The following is a 17,992-nucleotide window of genomic DNA, read 5'->3' as shown; positions in this document are numbered from 1 at the left end:
CATGGGTGACTAGCCCTCATCTTTAAGACATTCCAAAAGTCACTTCGTTAACATATCAAAAGACACCTTTATTGCTCACCTCACTTAGGAAGTTCTAAGGGTTTTAGGAGCTCTGTAGCAGGAAGGGGTCAAAGACCAAATATGCATTTCTTATTATAAATCACAATACCCTAGGGCTCAAGTGAAATATTATCACCTCATCAAGGACTTCCATAACTTTCCATTGTCAAGGTAGCCTCCTCCTAAGTTCTGTTCCTTGGGAGGATAAAGTAGAGGCAAGCTATAGTTTCTACTGCAACAACAACAAAAATGGATCATTATTAAAATCATATTTTAAAGACACTGTAGAACTGTGGAAGCAAAGAAGACTAGATGAACTGCATTGTCAATGAGGAAGAGCCTCCCCTAGGTGACCGAGGTGGATCTATTCCCCCTTCTCCTCAAAAAATAACACCTCCGTCTTTTTTTCTGGAGAACCCCTCCCCCATGTGTAGTCATGTGGCTCATGATTAGCTGACTATACTCAGATTCCATGACAGGTGCATGACCAGGCCTGAAATTTATCATATTTTAACCTCCTGCCACAGTGATTGGACCAGAGTGGACATATGACCCAAACTAGGCTAATTAGAGCCTTTCCTAGAAATTTTGTTGAGTCTAATAAGAAAGAAACTTTCTGCCAGGATAATCTGCTATCCTGTAAGTCTGAAGTTGTTAGAGGCCTTCTCTGCAACATCAGAGGCAAGTCCATCTGAGGAGGAAGTTTGTAAAAAGTAAAGTGAGCTGAAAGAGAAAAAGAAATGCCTGAGGATGTTGTTGGCCATCTAAATTCGGCCACTCCTGGAGTTCCAGATCTATCTCTAGACTTTTCAGTTATATAAACCAGGGACTTCTGCTTCCAGGTATGATGAAGTAGATTATATGCTCCTTCTATAAACAACTGGAAAAGCTGGGCTAAAATGCATTTAAAAACAAACAAAACAAACAAACACTACTTAAAGGTATTGGAAATCCACTGAATCAACCAAAACTAGAGGGGACAAGATTCAGCGAGTAGGAATTGTGAAGAGATGAGTTGAATTCTGAAGCCACTTTTTTTTTGGGGGGGGGGGAGGGCATTTGCTGATTCAGGGTGCAGGGACAGAAAATGGGGATGCAGAGCTCACTAACAGAGAACAGAGAAACAAACAGAGCTTTTGGGAGTCTCGCAGGTCTGGAAACAAACTTAGAGACTAAAGCGGCCAAGATTCCTACGAGAAGGAGGGGACAGAGATCTGAGCCTGGCGCTCATTTTCCCTTCAAGATATTTGCCAAATTCTGAAGCTAAACAGAAAGCTTTTTAAAAGCACAGGAGTTTTCAGCAATCTCGCAGTGCTGAGGAGACAGGGATGAAAGTTCAGGCTCAGCCAGGGAGAAGGGGTTCCCAGGGAACACACCAGACCCACGACTGGAAATCCTGGGGGGCTGTGCCCTGTGAGCAAAAGAAAACCAGTTTTATGGGGATTTCCCGAACTGCGACCCATCTCAACTCAGCTCAGCTTAATTAGGTTAAGGCGATCAACCCCCATATTATCTGCCCAATATAGGACACGGTGAATGAATCTTCTCTGAAGGAAGATAACATCATCTGGAGACTTACAACGTTTTATACACAATGTCTGACATTCAGTAAAAAAATTCCTGGCTGTGCCAAAAGACAAGACCACATAACTAAAACAGAGTGAAAGAATATACGATAAAAACAATTACGTGACCCAATAAACATTGCCTTTATGCTTAAGTCACCTGGAGGTGGATTTCTATCACTATGATAGAGAGGTTCCTAACTAAGTCATTTAGAGACCTTAACTACCCATTCCGTCCACCGCAGAATTTGTACCACAGTTTCCCTCATACTTTATCCAGGTTTGAATGAGAATTTTTTAGACTGAAAGACAGTCTCCATGTATTTATGTTCTCTGTCTTTCAGTGGAAATAGCAATAGTGGCTAGCAATTCGTACGGGACTTTCCAGTTGGGAAATGCTTCACTTAGATTACAACAGTCAAAGACGCACAGCGAACTTGAGGTAACTAGTAGTTTCTCCATTCGTAGATCAGTAGGTGTGAGTATGTGGTTATGTCTTGGCTGTAGGTAAAGAAGCTGAAGATCAGAGAGGTTAAGTGACTTGCTCAAGGGCACACCTCTAGAGGTAAGTGGCAGAGTGGATTCTTGAACCCAGGCTTCCTTGATCCTCAGGACAGGGGGTCCAGTAGCCCTGGATTGTAGTCCTAGCCCTGGATTGTAGTCCTTGGCTCTGTAACCTTGAGAGTCGCTTCACTCCTCTGTGCCAAGGCTGTACTAATTGTCCTTGACCTTTCATGACATTCTTCACAATGTAGCTCATCGATGTGCCCAACTTTTAGAGCAAAAGGATTTTACTAGGAGGTCCCTGGATTCCCATTTCAGTGGATTCATTGACACCATGGAATTATAAGTAAATTATAAATAAAATGCATGAATGTGCATTTTTGCAAAGGCACATGAGAGTTCTATGATCCTGACAGTTTAACAATCCCGCCTTAGAGCCACGCTAGGTGAGCAGCTACATAGGGCATGCCTTAACATGCGTCCTCCTCTCTAGTTGGATTTGCACTTGAACGTGAACTTCCAGTGCCTAAACCAAGGCAAATGATAAATGTCAGAAAGGTCAGGCATCAGGGCAGGGTCAATTCAGAGGGCAGTTTGGGATGGGAAGTTTTTGCTTCTTTCAATAAAAACGACACTCATGATAATACCTCTAGCATTAATCTCGGTTTTGGTTTTGATCTTCATTAATAATGCTGTCTTTAAAAAAGGAACGGAAGTAATGATTCTTCCATTGTATGGTTCCGAGAAATTAAAAGAATTGTTTGGGTTCAACAGTCAGTGCCTGGTCCCTTCTTTTTTCCTCTTTAGAGGCAGAGCCAGGACATGAAATTGGGAGTTTCTGAAACTAGGACTTCTGGCCATTCCTCCCAGGGGCAGAATCAGCCCAGTAAAGAAGGGGCCAGAGTCCTGAGCACCTCTCTTCTCCGTCTTCCCATTCCTGTTTTCTAAAGCCCTGACTCAACTGGCGGCCGGCAGGACACCATTCCCAGGTCACAGGGGGATGGCAAAAGTAGCCAGGATCCAGAGCATGGTGTTAACGAGTGACATTTTCTTGATAGCATACTATCCCCTACTCACATGTGTGTTTGTGGGAGTGCTGGAGGTTATTAACCAAGCACAGCTGGCCTCAAGCTGATGGCCAGGACACACGTGTGCATAGACACACACACACACACACACTCTGTGTGTGTGTGTGTGTGTGTGTGTGTGTGTGTGTGTGTGTTTAGAGAATGCCTGCTGCCAATTTCTTGCCTGGCAAACCAGAAACATTTCAGTGGTTTATAAATATGATCCCGGTCCATCTCAGACTTCTCAGGTTCAAGCCCATCTGTGTCAGGTGCTCATAGGACCCTGAGTCCCCTTTCCGTCCACGCCCACACTCCACGTCCCATGATGCACAGAGACCTCCTCGGTACCAAAGAAACCTCCGAACTGGGCGATTTCACAGGCTGCGTCAGTCATGTCTTGATTTGTTGGGGTTTTTTTTTTTTTTCTCTCGTGTTATTGAAATGTTATTTTTTCCACTCATATACGACCACCTCTCACCCCTCCCAGATCAGCCTGTTTATTTTGCTTTTCCTTGGCATAATCTGGCATCAGACAAGTGCATCTCTGATGCAGACAGTATATTCTTGGGCATACTTTTGAGATTCTGGTTGATTAGAATTACAAATTTGTCATGCAATCCCGGCCAGTGTGGGGTTGGCACCCTGACATCATGTTTATGTCCTTTTGGCCTTGCCAGCGGTTGCTGAGATTGTCAGGGGGGCTTTTCACAGCAATAAGTTAGGATTTCACAAATAGTTGGCGGTGTCTTAAAAGCAGCCTGCTCTTTACCATGAGATAATGTATGTTTTCGTTCTACTTACTTGGAGTAGGTCGTCTTGGGAGCCACCCAAGTTCACTTTTAAATCATTTTTCTGCATGCCAGACGCGGCTTTTGAAGTCGTCTGCCCCAGCCCGCAGGGCAGCCGGAGCCCTGGGCCTCGACCAGTGGCCCCACTGTGTGCCCTGCCGCCCATAACAGGAAGTGTGTCAGAGTCGGGTGGGCACGGGGTGGGTGGAGCGGGCCCACAGGGCTCCGTTCCACCGAACGGAAAATCCTCTGACGTGTCCTCGGTGTATGTGTCTGGAGCTCAGGCCGGTCAGATGTCACCCTGGCCTCCAAGTCTCAACACCCCTTTTTTGTCTGCCCCGCTGGCCTTCAGATGTAGCACACGGCATCGCAGCAGGCCTTTTCAAAGCACAGGCCACAGGAAATCACATTTGAAGTGCCTGGCATGGAGGGTATTTTTATACCGTTCATTTTTTCCCTTTTCTTTTCATCTGTTTTCTGCATTTTTTTTTTCGGCTTGCTTTTTCTTCTTGATTTATTGTTGTATTCTTCTATTTTTAAACCAAGACATACTTTCCCATCAGACTCTTTAATGTAACTCATATGAAAATTAGAGATGGGTGGAGCTCAGACAGTGCGGGAGCTGGACCCAGTAGGAATCGGCTTCCCGAAGAGCAGATGCTTATCTGAATCCACACCAGCTGCTGTGGTCTGGGAGGCAGAGCCGGGAGGAGGGACAGGCGCCCTCCTCACCTCCCTCGCTGCCCAACCTGGGGCTCGGCAGCGTGGGCTTCTGACTCTTCCCCTTGAACTTGGAACAGAGATGCTGGCCTCGTCCGCCTCGCTCTGCCTCCCCTCCAGTGTGGAAGCACGGGGTGCCCGGAAGGATCATGGAATCCCCAACACAGGAAGGAGGAAAACCAGGCTGGCCCAAGCCACCTTGGCCACCTTGGTCCACTGGTCCACCAGAGCCGGATTTCAGAGCAAGATGGGGTGATGGCTAAGGGTCACACGCAACCCTCTTTGACATTCTTCCATATCTCAAGCTCCGAAGCCAGAGAGACCAGGGCTGAAATCCCTGGGGACTGTGTGGCCTGGGGTGAGCTTCTTTAATGACTTGTGCCTTGGTCAAAACCTGAATGAAATATTTTTCTTCTGGAGTTGTAAAAATTAGATAAAATTGTTTGTCAAACAAATGATAGGTGTTCAGTAAAGAGGTTGCTGGTCTTATGATTCCAAGATTTGTTCCCAAATCCCCGTTCAGTCTGAATTCACCCCCTCTTCCCCCAACGTCCAGCTGAGGGCCTGTTGCGGCCTCCTTTTTATTTTAATTTTTTATGTGTCTTACACCATGTGGCCTGTAGTGTAACTCATGAAAATTAAGATGAGTGGACTTCATACATCTAATGCCCACAAACACTAAAAGTACAGGCTGTAGAGACTAATAGTCTGTATTCACAGCTTATTAGTGAGTTCAATCATCTATTCAGCACAGATTGCTGAGTTCTTCTCAGTGTCGGGGACTCAGCGGAAAGCAGGACAGGCACGGCTCCTACAGCAGGCACTTCTGGTTTGCCCCTCGTGGTCCAGCCCCAGTGATGGTGGACATCTCCACACAGGCTCAAACTGGCCTCATGCTCGCGACATCCCACCTGACAGGTGCACTGCACGGCATTCCGTCCCAAGAAATTTTCTGACATAAAAAGGGCCTATTTGGACTGAATGCAAATGCAGCCCAGAAGTGTGGGGTCAACAATGCTGGGGTCTACCCTCAACCGATGGGGGACAAAAGCCAGTAGATACACCCGCCAGCTGCCTGTCGTTCGTGTAGACAGTTCTAGGAAACTTCCCGTACACTCATCGCAAGTCCTAGGGGGATCGAGCCCCTGTTGTCTACAGCGGCCACCTTGATAGCACACTGTACACTGACTTTTCTTCCTTCCTTGCTCCCTCACTCTCTCTTTCTGGGATCCCTTTCTAAGTCAACTACCTGCACCTAAATCCTTGACTCAGGCTCTGCTTTAAGTAGAACCAAAGCTAAGGCAACATTCTGCTCTCGGAATGTTTATAATTTAATGAGCGTGGAGGCAACAAATAAGTTAGCAAACAACAAAGTAATCAGATAGTAAAAGTGCTGTGCAGAGAATTAAAATAGGGCGACGTGACAGGGAATGCTTCAGGGACTACTTTATGCTGGGTGGTCGGGAGAGTTCTCTCTGGAGCCACAAGAAAAAGCCACCCTTGTGAGAGCGCCTGTGGTGGCCGGAGCAGCTAAGACAAAGGCCCTGGGGTGAGAATGACCTTGGCACAGTCAAAAAGCTTGAAGAAGGTCGGGGTGGTTAGAACATGTGGACGGGGAAGAGAGTGCTCCAAGGCAGGGTCAGAGAGGTAAACGAGGCCAGATCAAGCAGGTTTTGTATCAGTCAGGGTAAAGATTTTAAATCTTATTCCCAGTATGGTAAGGGCCACTGGAGGGTATTAAGAAAGCTAGTGTGTCACAGTCTGATTTACATTGATTAACCTCTCTGAATGTTCGTTTGCCCATCTGTAATTATCTAGAATTCTAGTGGTAATGAGGATTTGATGGGATCAGGTGTGTGAGGTGCTCAGCATAAAGTCTGAAGTATATCCTCTCTCTTACTGTGTATGATATATATACCCATATTCACTATGATTGCTATTCTATTCTGTGTCCTCTCTCTACAGGGCTCAGAACAAAATAAGAATTTACATATTTACTGCATGGTTTAGAATGGGAATGATAATGGTCAAAGAAATTGTCATGTTATGGAAAGTCGTAGGGTTCCATGCATTCTGAGCCCAGTTCTGCCACCTAGGAATAAATCACACCCATCTCTGAAGACTCACTTACCTCCCATGCAAGAGAGGGAAAATGATATCAGCCCGTGAGATTGTTGTGAGCTAGTACATTTAACATGTGAGGTAGATGCGGCCTCTGGGGGCAGGAGGGGGTACAGTGGTGACTGAAGCATAGTTTTATATTTCTCAGAATCTCATATAAAAACAAACAGAGCAACTAGACAGCATAATCCAAAATCCATGTACGTTTAAAACAACACTAAGTAAAAATGAACGCCCACACACCCTACAGCACCAACGGCCACAAGCCCTGCATGTTACTGACACCTGAGAGAGGAAGTGGGCGGGAGCAGCAAGGTGTCTGATGCCCTGAGTGCAGAACCACCTCAGAACCACCTCACTAGACAGGGCCACGGGCCGACCTGAAAATGGCAGCTGAAACTCGGAAGGGTTTTGCTGAATCCATTAGCGGGCGAGTGCTATCGGGAAGGGCCCCAAGAGATTGGTGTAAGTTTAGCTTCTACAAACTCTCAAAATGGGCCCACAGGACTCCTTTCCATGTCAAGGTCATACACTGAGGAGAAACTTCTAGGAGTCAAATCAAAATTAAACAGGACCAGGAAAACAGACAAAGAAACAGAAAAGTACGGGGAAAGTAGGGGAGGAGAATAGAGCCAAGAAATCTCAAAAAGCAAGACACTGTATCTTCTAACTTTACACGAAAATAACAGAAGAGGAACCCATGAAGTTATAATAGCTTCACAAACCAATGTTCCTTCTAGACGTTAAGGAAAACCAAGTTAACATAAAAATGATTAATAGAAAAAACATCGAGAACAAATCCTGTAAGAAAAAGAAGAGATTAAAGAATAGAAAAATTTACCTATGGATAATAAGAGCACACCAGAAAATTCTTTTAAAGAGAGATAAAAATTCCATCATATCATTTTAAAATAAGTAACAGTTACTAAGAACAACATAAGTCAAAATCTTAAAATCTCATCAATGACATGGCAGAATTAGAGATAAAGAAAAAATCACCTTATAAATGAAGACTAAACTGGAGGAAATGTAAGGGTAGACAACACAGCAAACAATCCTTAAGAGAAATACAATATGAAAGAGAATTTTTTTAAATAAAAATATTTTTAAAAAATAACAGTTTGGGCACAAGTTACAAATACTGAACATAGGCAAAGAAGATCCAACATAAGGATAAAAGAATTCCTAGAAAAAAAATTAAGCAAGAGAACGAAACAAATACTAAAATCTATGATTTAAGAATATTTTCTAAACTAAAAAGCTCTGAAACTACCTATCGGATGAGGACACCATGTACCTGAGAATTTATTGTCCCGACAAGTCATAGTTTAGTAAAATCACTGTACTTCAAAGAACACAAAAATCCTTTGGGCATCATGGGGGAAAGAAAATATGATTGTCGTTGGACTTTTTGATGCTGATACTTTATGCCATAAGACACAGGAAAGAAAAAGTAAACCAAAGATTTTATATCCAGAAAAATTAACCTTCGAGTATAAAGGGTACAAACTATTTTCAATCAATGAATGAGCATATCATAGAATCTATAAGAGAATATGATTCAGACAATAAAAACTCTTGATTAGGTGTCAAGCTAAGGCTAAATGAGAGTTAAGAAGGAGAGATTATAGTAGGGAATGGTTCATTGTTCTGACCATGTAGATATGGTGCAACCGTTCTGTAAATGAGGAAAAACAGAGCTAGGATATATAAGTGTTTTCAGAAATCTTAAGCACTAGTGGTAGCATTAAAATTGTTATTTTGAGATGACTGTATGTATAAAATGGGACAAAGCAAATGAGTAATTATGATATGTTCTCCAATGATACATTTACCATCTCCTGTGCCTTGAAGAACCAAGATTCTTAGTACGGAAGAAAGTAGATACAAATATAATATAGAAGATGTTAATTGAAATCTCCGAAGTACTAATTTGAATTAGAAAGATTGGTATAAACTCAAAAGATATTTGTGCGTGTGTGTGTGTGCATGCACACGCGCGTGTGCACATGTGTGTGTGTGTGTGTGGGCACCCACTGCATGTGTGTTCCACTGGAGAGGCCCAGTAGCAATGAACAACCTTAGCACCCAGGCCGTGGTCTTTAAATACTATTTCCTATTAGTAGAAACCAGTGCTTCTTGGAGAAATGGCTGATTCCAAGTCTGGAACTGGAAACTCACAGGTGAGCCTGGAATAGGTTGACACACCAGACAGCTTCGAAGCTATCGAAGGCTGCTGAAGTTATAGCGAAGGGAACCAGGAGCCAGGGTGAAGAGACTTCCACTGGCCAAAGGCAGGACTTGAGCTTCGACGAGGATGAAAATTGCAGTGGACTAAAACCCATCCAATAGTGTAAATCTTGGAGTTGGCAATTATATTTTTAAAAACTAATAGTTGCTTTTGGTGGATCATAGGAATCCGATTTATTGGCTTGAAAGCTAGGCAAATAAAAGGAAGGAACCAAGTGTTAACCCTGTCTTTCCTGCACACACTTACCAATAGGTAACCCGACAGCAGATTGGGGGAACATCCTCTTAATTCCAGTTAATATAGTGAAACAAAATGATAGTATTAGGTTAGCACCGATTTTGCAAACTCCAGTGAGTTAACGGGCGGCGATGACTGTCATCATCACAAAAAAAGCAAAACCAGACATCGTGGCTCCTACAGTCCAGCCACAGCGACGGAACCTGGTGTCTCTCTTAAGACTTATACCGTACAGGGCTACCCACTTTGGCACACTCAGCGCTCCTTGAGGTCAAACTGGATCATTTGTCCTCAGTGCCCAGCAGAGCACTCTTGACCTCCATCCCTCGAGCCCCCATAAGCATCCTTCTAATGCCCCCTTTGAGGTACAATGACACTCTATCGCGTGGTGCTGCCCCTTGCTCGGCCAGTTTAATAACCTCAGTTTCCCCGGTGGGCTTCACATGGTCTGTAACAGAACCTAGTGTCTGACTCCAGCAGGTACTTGGAAACGTACATGCGTGGGAAGGAGGGAAGAAGGAAAGGAGGACAGAAAGAGGAAGAAAGGAAGAGACGGACGGATGACAAAAGCAGACTGAGTATTGTAGATCCATAATGAATAATGGATAAAAAAAATTGGCACTTGATTATTATTAATGATATTTCAAAAGGGCATCGAAAGGGGTAGTTTGGGTTGACAAATATCTATTTACCTAACTTTAACTTGGAGACAGTCAACCTCTCCCAGCTTAATCTGTTATTTCACAGGCAGAAAAATTAACTTGCTTATCCTGAAAAAGAAGTGAAAATTTGTCCTCAAATTTATTCTTTCATTTATCCATTCACACACACACACATACCCTTCTCCCCCTTGGTCATGTATAGTCTCTGACTTTTAAAAAATGGTTGTTTGGAAAACTGTATTAGCTATTCAGGGAATACTAGCCCTTTCCTTGGACTCAGAAAAGTATTTTATCCATTAAAATCTAACCAGGGTGTAGTAACCATAAAATCCAGCCACTCTGTTAGGAAGACGGATATCCTCAAAGATTTATGTCTGGCCGTCTCAAAGAAAATGTGTAAGATGGAGTTTTCTCAGAGACTTGCTGGCTGCACTCCACCCCACACATAATTTCTGTTTGTATAAACCTCAGATCAAAACTCAGGAAGGGTTAAGGGAAAGCTCTCTGAACCACAGGTTATGTGTGCTCACCATCCTCGGTTGACCGTTTGGAATGAATTAACCGGTCCCTAACCAGCCCACAGCTGGTTCTTGGATGGAGTTAATCCACCTCTTCGGTCCAAATGGTCAAACCCTTCGGGGTCTCCAATCCGATCCAGACTTGGGGTGAGGGAATATTCAAAGTCATTTGCATGTCTCTGTAATTGCGGTGAGAGATAATGAAAACACGCCGCGTTATTAGTCTCCCGGATATGGTGGAGACCGTTGGAACCATCAGAATTCCGGAAGGGGTGGAGAAGGGGGTGTGACTATTTTGAATGAACCTGAAAGAAAATACTTCCCAAACCTTCTTTCAGAAGACGATTTCAGTTCCAATTTTTCCTAAGGTTGGAAAAAGTTAAGCAAACGAGAACTATAGACACTTGTTTATAAAAGGTTTTTCTCTTTAATTGCTGTTTTTGTTTCATGAAAGAAAAGTCCCATAAAATAAAAGCTCGTTTCTGGTTCGGGGAGGCAGCGAGACTCCTGAGAACGCCACCGAAGGGCTGGATTGACTCTGGCCAACCTGGGAGTCCCGGAGACTTGACCGTCTGTATGTTTCCATAGCAAGCATGTGACTTTCCCACCCTACACCCTAAAGGGCTCTCCATACGTTCGAGACAGTTTTAAAATTCTGAACTGTGGGACAGTCTGGTCGCTGGCAAGCATTCCAGACGAGTGGTTTTCTGAGAAGCCAAGTTCTGGTTTGACTCTTTGATTGGAAAAGTATCTATTTCACCAAGGGCGATAGGGCCCTGGGTGCATTCTTACCAAAAAAGCCCATAAACCAATACTGGAAATGCCAGCAGGGAGTTGTAGGGAATTCTTTTGGTTTGCCTTTAAGGACACAAAACATCGCAAAGGTCTTCTCTTTGGCAGAGAGGGGCCTGGCGTGGAGAGTTGGCCCAGGACGTGTGTGGAAAGAGTCAGAACAGAAAGTCAACAGACCTGGGTTCGAATCCTGGCCTTGCCACCAGCAAGCCAGTCTGCCCGTAGACCAGTTCACCGGTCCTGAGCTTGACTTTCCTCATCTGCAAAGTGTGGGCACTGACCCCAGTCTCAGAGCGGGGAGGGCCTCAGGGAGGTGAGGTTTGCATTATTCCTCCCACCAGGCCTGGTACCCGGAGGGGCTTAACAAGCATTGGTTTCATACCAACCGCCCCGTTATTACAGCAGAGAAAAGAGAGAGACACAGCATCTCCCGGGTTACTGAATTCCTCCCTGGAGCTCTGTCCAAGGCCTTCGAAGAAAACAGAGTTCGTCACTTGCTTCCATTAATCCAATCAACAGACAATTCCAGGTCATGGCCCCTGGGGCCAGCACCAGACCCCAGACAAGAGGGATTCTAAAGACAAAAGGGGGATTTCCCCTACATGGGAACTCGAACCAGCACAAGTCCGAAACGTGCATAGGAAGTGTTCGCTAAGAACCCAGGCACTGCGATTAACTAACCAAGCAGGGAGCGAGATTCGGGAGCAAGATTCACCGAGCCTCAGGCCCTCAGGGCCCAGCCACAGCACGGGGTGAGCCGTGAACAGCAGGGAACCCAGGCCCCATCCGAAGGCAGCTGTCCACTCGAGGGGAGTCCTTCTGCGGAAACCTAGCTCAGCACGGCTAGGTTTCTCACTCTCAAAAAAAAAAGCCAGAATTCTGGATTTGTACATAAAGCCTCCCCATTTTAAAATATTGACAGTTCTAAAAAATGTAAACATCTGTCTGCAGGCCAGGTGGGGAGAGATTCCTATTGCTGGAAGGGTCCACCTAGGGCTCACGGCCGGCCTTAAGCTGGGGAGAGGATTTAGATTTGCCCATTTGGGTGTTTACGTGTGGACGCTTCTTAGGGGGAGGCGCGGCCTGGCGGTTGTGAACCCGGTGTCTTATTCCTCACTTGCAAAATAAGAACAACGAAGTCGATTCAGAGAGCACGGAGGGAGATCGGGTTCGTCAGATTCGCACAACCACGAGCTCGGTCGTGATTATCAGCCGTTGCTGTGCCCGTCGTGTGGGCTGTCGCAACCGCCGCTCTTACTGAGAGTGGGGGCCGGTGGCGTCTACGGCCCCGCCGCGCTCCGCCTCAGCCCGCCCCGTTCGGAGAGCCCACACCTGCCCCTGCCTTGACGCGACGGCCCGGAGAAACGGACAACAGCACCGTCACCCTCGTTTGACAGACGAGGACACTGAGGCAGCACGGAGAAGCGAACAGCCCATGCGGGGCGCGCGGAGAGTCCACAGGGAAGAGGCGCGACCCGGGTCCCCCTGGCTCCCCCGCTCACCTTCCATCCGCCCCCCGCACGCCCACAGGACCTGCGCCACGGATGGCCGCGGGTGCCCTGGGCGTGCTGGATTCCGGGAGCCCCACGCCCTGGAAGCTTCTTGCAGACTCATCTCCTGTAGGCCCATGACACACCGCCCTCGCCCTGCCCTGCCCACCATCCGATCCCATCAAAGGCTGCTTTGAACTGGGCTGCGAGGCACGTCTGCAAAGCCCAGGAAGCGTCTTGGACACAGCCACGGGTTTCCTGGTTTTCCTTATAAAAGCATAGTCTGACATGGAGCTATTGTGTTGACGATCCATCCCTCTCGTCCCAGCTGCCAGAAACCCAAAACAGCTTGAAACGAAAAGGAACTGGCTCGAGGGCTGCGGCAGCCTCACTTCCCGGTCCACGTGCGCGCTGTGTTTTTACTGACTTGGCCCGAGGCTCCCGCCCCGAAGGTCTGAGGCGGGTCCCCCATGCACAGACCCAGCCCTCCGCGGGAACCCCCTGGGGAAGGGACTCGGACGGAGGCCGTGGGGTCCGGGAGCGTGGGCAGTCCAAACCGGGACAGCTCGCTCAGCCCGCAGCCGCCCAGACACGGATGTTTTGTTCTCGTCCTGGAGCCATTTCAGCCCGAGGTGGGGTTCAGGGGGCTGGTGGCCAACCCGGACACACCCCCTAGGACACGGAGCCCTCACGCTGTGCCGGCAATCCCACGTGTCTGCGGCACCTTTACAGGGTCTTCCCATGCCACCCACCCTGGGCCATCTCCAAATACGGTGATGCCCCTGACCCACGGTTCCACTTCCCCTGCCTCCAGCTACCAGTGGTCACACCGTGGTCCGAACATATTAAATGGAAAATTCTAGAAATAAACGATTCCTAGGTCGTGAAGTGCGTGCCGTTGCTAGTGGCGTGAGGAAGTCTCGCGCCCGCCGCCCCGTCCTGCCTGGGACGTGAATGACAGACACGCCGTTGGCCGTTAAGGAGCCGTCTCGCTTGCCAGATCAGCTGTTGCGCTATCCAGGCTTCGTAACCCTTGTTTCACTTAATCACGGCCCCGGCGCGCAAGACACGGGTGATTTGGACGCGCCGGAGAGAAGCCGCAAGGCACTTGCTCTGAGTGAAAACGTCCATGTGCGTGGGGACATCACAGGACAGGTTGGGCGCGTGTATCCGCGGCTTCAGGCATCCGCCGGCGGTCTCGGGACGTACCTCCCGCAGGTAAGAGGGGACCACGTACGGCACACGGAGAATCATCCAGAACGGACCCCACGCCCAGGACTGAGCACTCCGCCCCTCCCCGGGACTCTGCGGCCACATGGCCCGCCCGGAGGGGTGTCCTGCCCCTTGGAGGCGAACACTTCTGTTTAAAGGGACCTGTCAGGCCAGAGAGGTCCTGTGACCAGGCTGACCTGTGCGCAGTGGGCTGTCTCATCGCACAGGGACAGGTGCCTGCCCCAGACTTTTCAAGAGACTCTGACTCTTCCCACTCGACCGCATGCGCTTCAGCTCACGGGGCTTCTCTTTCAGATCCTCGCCCCCAAGTAGCAAGAACTCAGGCGCTGGGGCCGGACAGGCCTTAGTTCGTATGCTATTGTGTGATCTTAGGCGAGGCCCTTGACCTTCCGTAGCCTCGGTTTCCCATCTGTAAAATGCATGATATTCATTTCTGCCTCACGGAGGTGCTGTCAGGGTCCCATGAGCTAAGTGCCTAATTCACCGCCCGGCAGTAAATACACACCGAGAGCAGTTGTGATTCTCACCAAGGGTCAAGAGTCTTATGTGCATTATCTTTTTTTTTTCCTTACAACAACCCTACAAGGCAGGTATTTTTTATCACCACCTTGCAGACGAGGAAACTGAGGCCTAGCAAGGTCGCACGTGCAGCCCAAGGTCTCGCAGTGAGTGAATGATGAGGGTGAGATTTGCTCTCTGCACTGCCTGGCTCTGCAGCCCAGGACCCTAACCATGACTCCATCATGTTTCTTTAAAGAAAGCGTGAGGCGAGTATGGCCACCCCTCTGTGTCCACACGCATCGTCGCTCGATGAAGCCTTTTGTGGCCTGTGCAGAGCTTAACCCACCCGCCTCTGTCCTCGATCTGCAGAAGCCTCTGTCGGCCAAAAGCCTGGGGTTCGAACGAGACTTCCAGGAAGGGCAAAGTCACAGATGCAGACTGACACCCGCCAGGGTCTCACCACACAGCGGAGGACACGGCCGCCCCTCCAGCCCCTGCAAGGCCAGGTGCAGGAGCCGGGGACGTCTCGGTCCATGCTGCTGCACCTGCCAGCGGGATCCTGCTCGCTCTTCAGCGTCCTGTGCTCCTGGAAGCACGCAACCCCGCTGTCGCGGCCCAGAATGCCACTCCCAGGTTAATCTTCCGCGAAGAGCCTTGGATTGGGGGGCACGCGGCCTTAGGAATCGGACACCCCCACGGGGCTCCCCCTCCCCCTGCAACCCAGAGCCCGCTTCAACACGACTCAGCGGAGGGAGGTGAGTGCTCGGCACTGCGGCCTCTCCCACCCCTGCTCCCGCAGGTGGCAGCTGAAGTCACGTGCAGAAGGACCCAGGTGTCTGAGGAACTCTCAGAGCCCTGTCGTTGATTCATTCGTCTGCAGACATTCTAGACTCCACGTCTCGGAGACAGGCCACGACAGAGTGCATTACGAGGTGAGCCCGCCTTATTTTTCCCTCCAGCTTTCCCCTTCTTTTTTTTTTTTTTCCCTTCTTGGCCTCCGGGCCCAAAGTATTCTGGACATATTTTTCATTTTTCCAAATATCAATTGCTCTTTTATTCCCTCTTCGAAGCAGTGAGTAATAAGAGTTGTGTCTGGTCCTGAAATTCCGACTGAAATAAATTAGCCCAATGACCAACAGGAGGTGCCTAGAACAATAACGGCGGAATATTTGGCATATTACAAAAGAGCCCCTGGATGCCGGAGTACAGTAAGTCTGGAGGCACATTACGCGGCCGCACTGCCAAGGCGGGTACGCAATGAGCCATCCAGGCAGCGGAACGCCTCATAAATTAACCCCGCTTTTTTTCTTCCTTTTTGGTCCACTGTTCGCAGTTCTTTTAGCCCTCCAGTTAATGGGGCACGGAGAAGGGTGTTTTTGGTGTGGCCGGGCCCCCGGCGACAGGCATGTGCCAAGGCCGCATGTGAATGTACGTACACGTGTGTCCCTCGGGCCTCCGGCATCTCGGACACCACTCGCTGCTGTAACAGGAGCAGGGGCAGAACACGAGCTGTTAACGAACACCGAGCACCCCCGAAGCGCCGGGGCGCTGTGCTCGGTTTGTGGGGATGCCGCGGGGGACGGCCGGGAGACGGGTCCTGTCCTCGGGGCGCTGAGAGCTCAGACACACACGCTCCAGGCTGTCTGAGCCGGGTCTCCATCTCAGAGCAGATGGGAGGTGGGGGCAGCAAGTGCTGGTTTGATCTGCACCCCAAAGCTCCCCCTTTCCTGGAAGGGATCATCATGACATGAGTCTGGGGTAGGGGCAGCACAATCCCGCCTCCCGCTGCACAAGCAGAAGCAGCCCCGTCCTCCTCCTGCCCCCGGCAGCTGGGCTCAGGCCTGTGACCAGGCCCGCCTAGTGGCTGTCACCACTCAGAGCTCTGAATCCTCAGGGAGTGTCTCAAAGACATTGTGGTAGGTCAAGGAAAGTCCCCCAAAGATATCCACATCCTCGTCCCTAGAACCAATGATTGGTACTTTACATTGCAGAAAAGGACTTTGCAGAAGTTGTTAAGCTCAGAGTTCGTAGACGAGGAGATTGTCCTGGATTATCTGGATGGGCCCCAGCGCAATCCGTGCTCTCTTACACGAAGACTTCGCACACAGGGAGGAGAAGACAACGTGACCTTGGAGGCAGAGAGAGGGGTGATGCGGCCCCGAGCCAAGGAGTGCCGGCAGCCACCGGAAGCTGGTCCGGGAAAGGGCAGCTTCCCCCCCAGAGCCTCCGGAGGGAGTGTGGCCAGGCTGATGCGTGACTTCAGCCTAGTGACACTGACTTCTGGTCTCCAGAACCGTGACAAAACTAATTTCTGTTGTTTGTTTTAGAAACCCTCGATACCTAACAGAGACACCAAGAGAATCGAGAATGCCTTCATGGCACCGGAATCCAACCACCGGGAGCCATCTACTCGTGCATCGGTTCTGGGTTCAGATGGCCCCCAGGACATGCTCTGGTCTGTACCTCCAGGGCCTGTTTCTCTCCCTGGATCTTCAGTCTCTCCATCAATTCTAGGAGCTCCCTTTGGACATCCCTTCAAAATGTGCTTTTTCTGATTTTAGTTAGCTGAAGGGGCTTCTGTTGCTTGCCATCTCAGATAAAAACCCCCACATGGCAGGGCTCTTGTGAGGATCAGGGACAAGCCATATTTGGGCCCAGGAGACACGCAGTAAATCAGTGTTCACAAACCGATGGCTTGCATTTCGCCAGCAAGGTGTATTTCTTCCTAAAGTTGAATTTGTTGCCAACATTTATAAGTCAAAAGATTGCACATAAAATACTGAATTCCTAGCTTCTCTTGAAAAAAGTCAGAAGAGCTTGCAGCACTGGACCCCACGTCCTCACGGCAACGATCGGCTGGTCCTTGCAGCCCTAACACGCCACAGTCCCCACCAGGCCCTTTTGCACACCCGGACTACTCCTTTCAATTTATTCATTGTTCATTCAGTACCCCTGTGAATCCGAGTTTGCAATCCTTGTTACAAATACAAGTCTTTCTTCCATCAGACTAATGGCAGGGCACTGGCGGGAGGTTGAGGGGCAGCCAGCCCAGCACAGACCCTCCCCCAGCCCACAGCCCACGCCAGCTTCTGGGCATGCGCCGAGGGGGCCAGGCAGGGCCGCTCATCCCTCTCTTCCCTGTCTTGAGGCCACATTCCCAGAAAATGGCCCTCAGAGCTCATCTCAGCTGGTCCTCCAACTTATCACTGCTCTTCAGAGCGGTTTCCTGGAAGAGTTCATTGGGTTTCCCAGAAAATGTTTCTGGTCATCTTCTCTTTCCACGACTGTCATTACTTAACTTTCAGTGCCCATAATTAGCATAATGGGCAGTCCGTGAGTATCTATCTGCCGCTGACAGTTGAAACGCTCCCGAGAAGTAAAGCCCAAGAGGCCAGAAGCACAGCGAGACCACAGAGATGACGCAAATCGCTGTTTGAAGAGCCCCCAGGTGGGATCGAGGGGCTCGAGTCTGGTCCCCTTTCT

This window comes from Rousettus aegyptiacus, unplaced genomic scaffold (genome assembly GCF_014176215.1).
Source record: "Rousettus aegyptiacus isolate mRouAeg1 unplaced genomic scaffold, mRouAeg1.p scaffold_m13_p_7, whole genome shotgun sequence".
NCBI classification, from domain to species: Eukaryota; Metazoa; Chordata; class Mammalia; order Chiroptera; family Pteropodidae; genus Rousettus; species Rousettus aegyptiacus.
The sequence above is the reverse complement of the archived record's forward strand: the minus strand, read 5'-3'. Positions refer to the sequence as shown.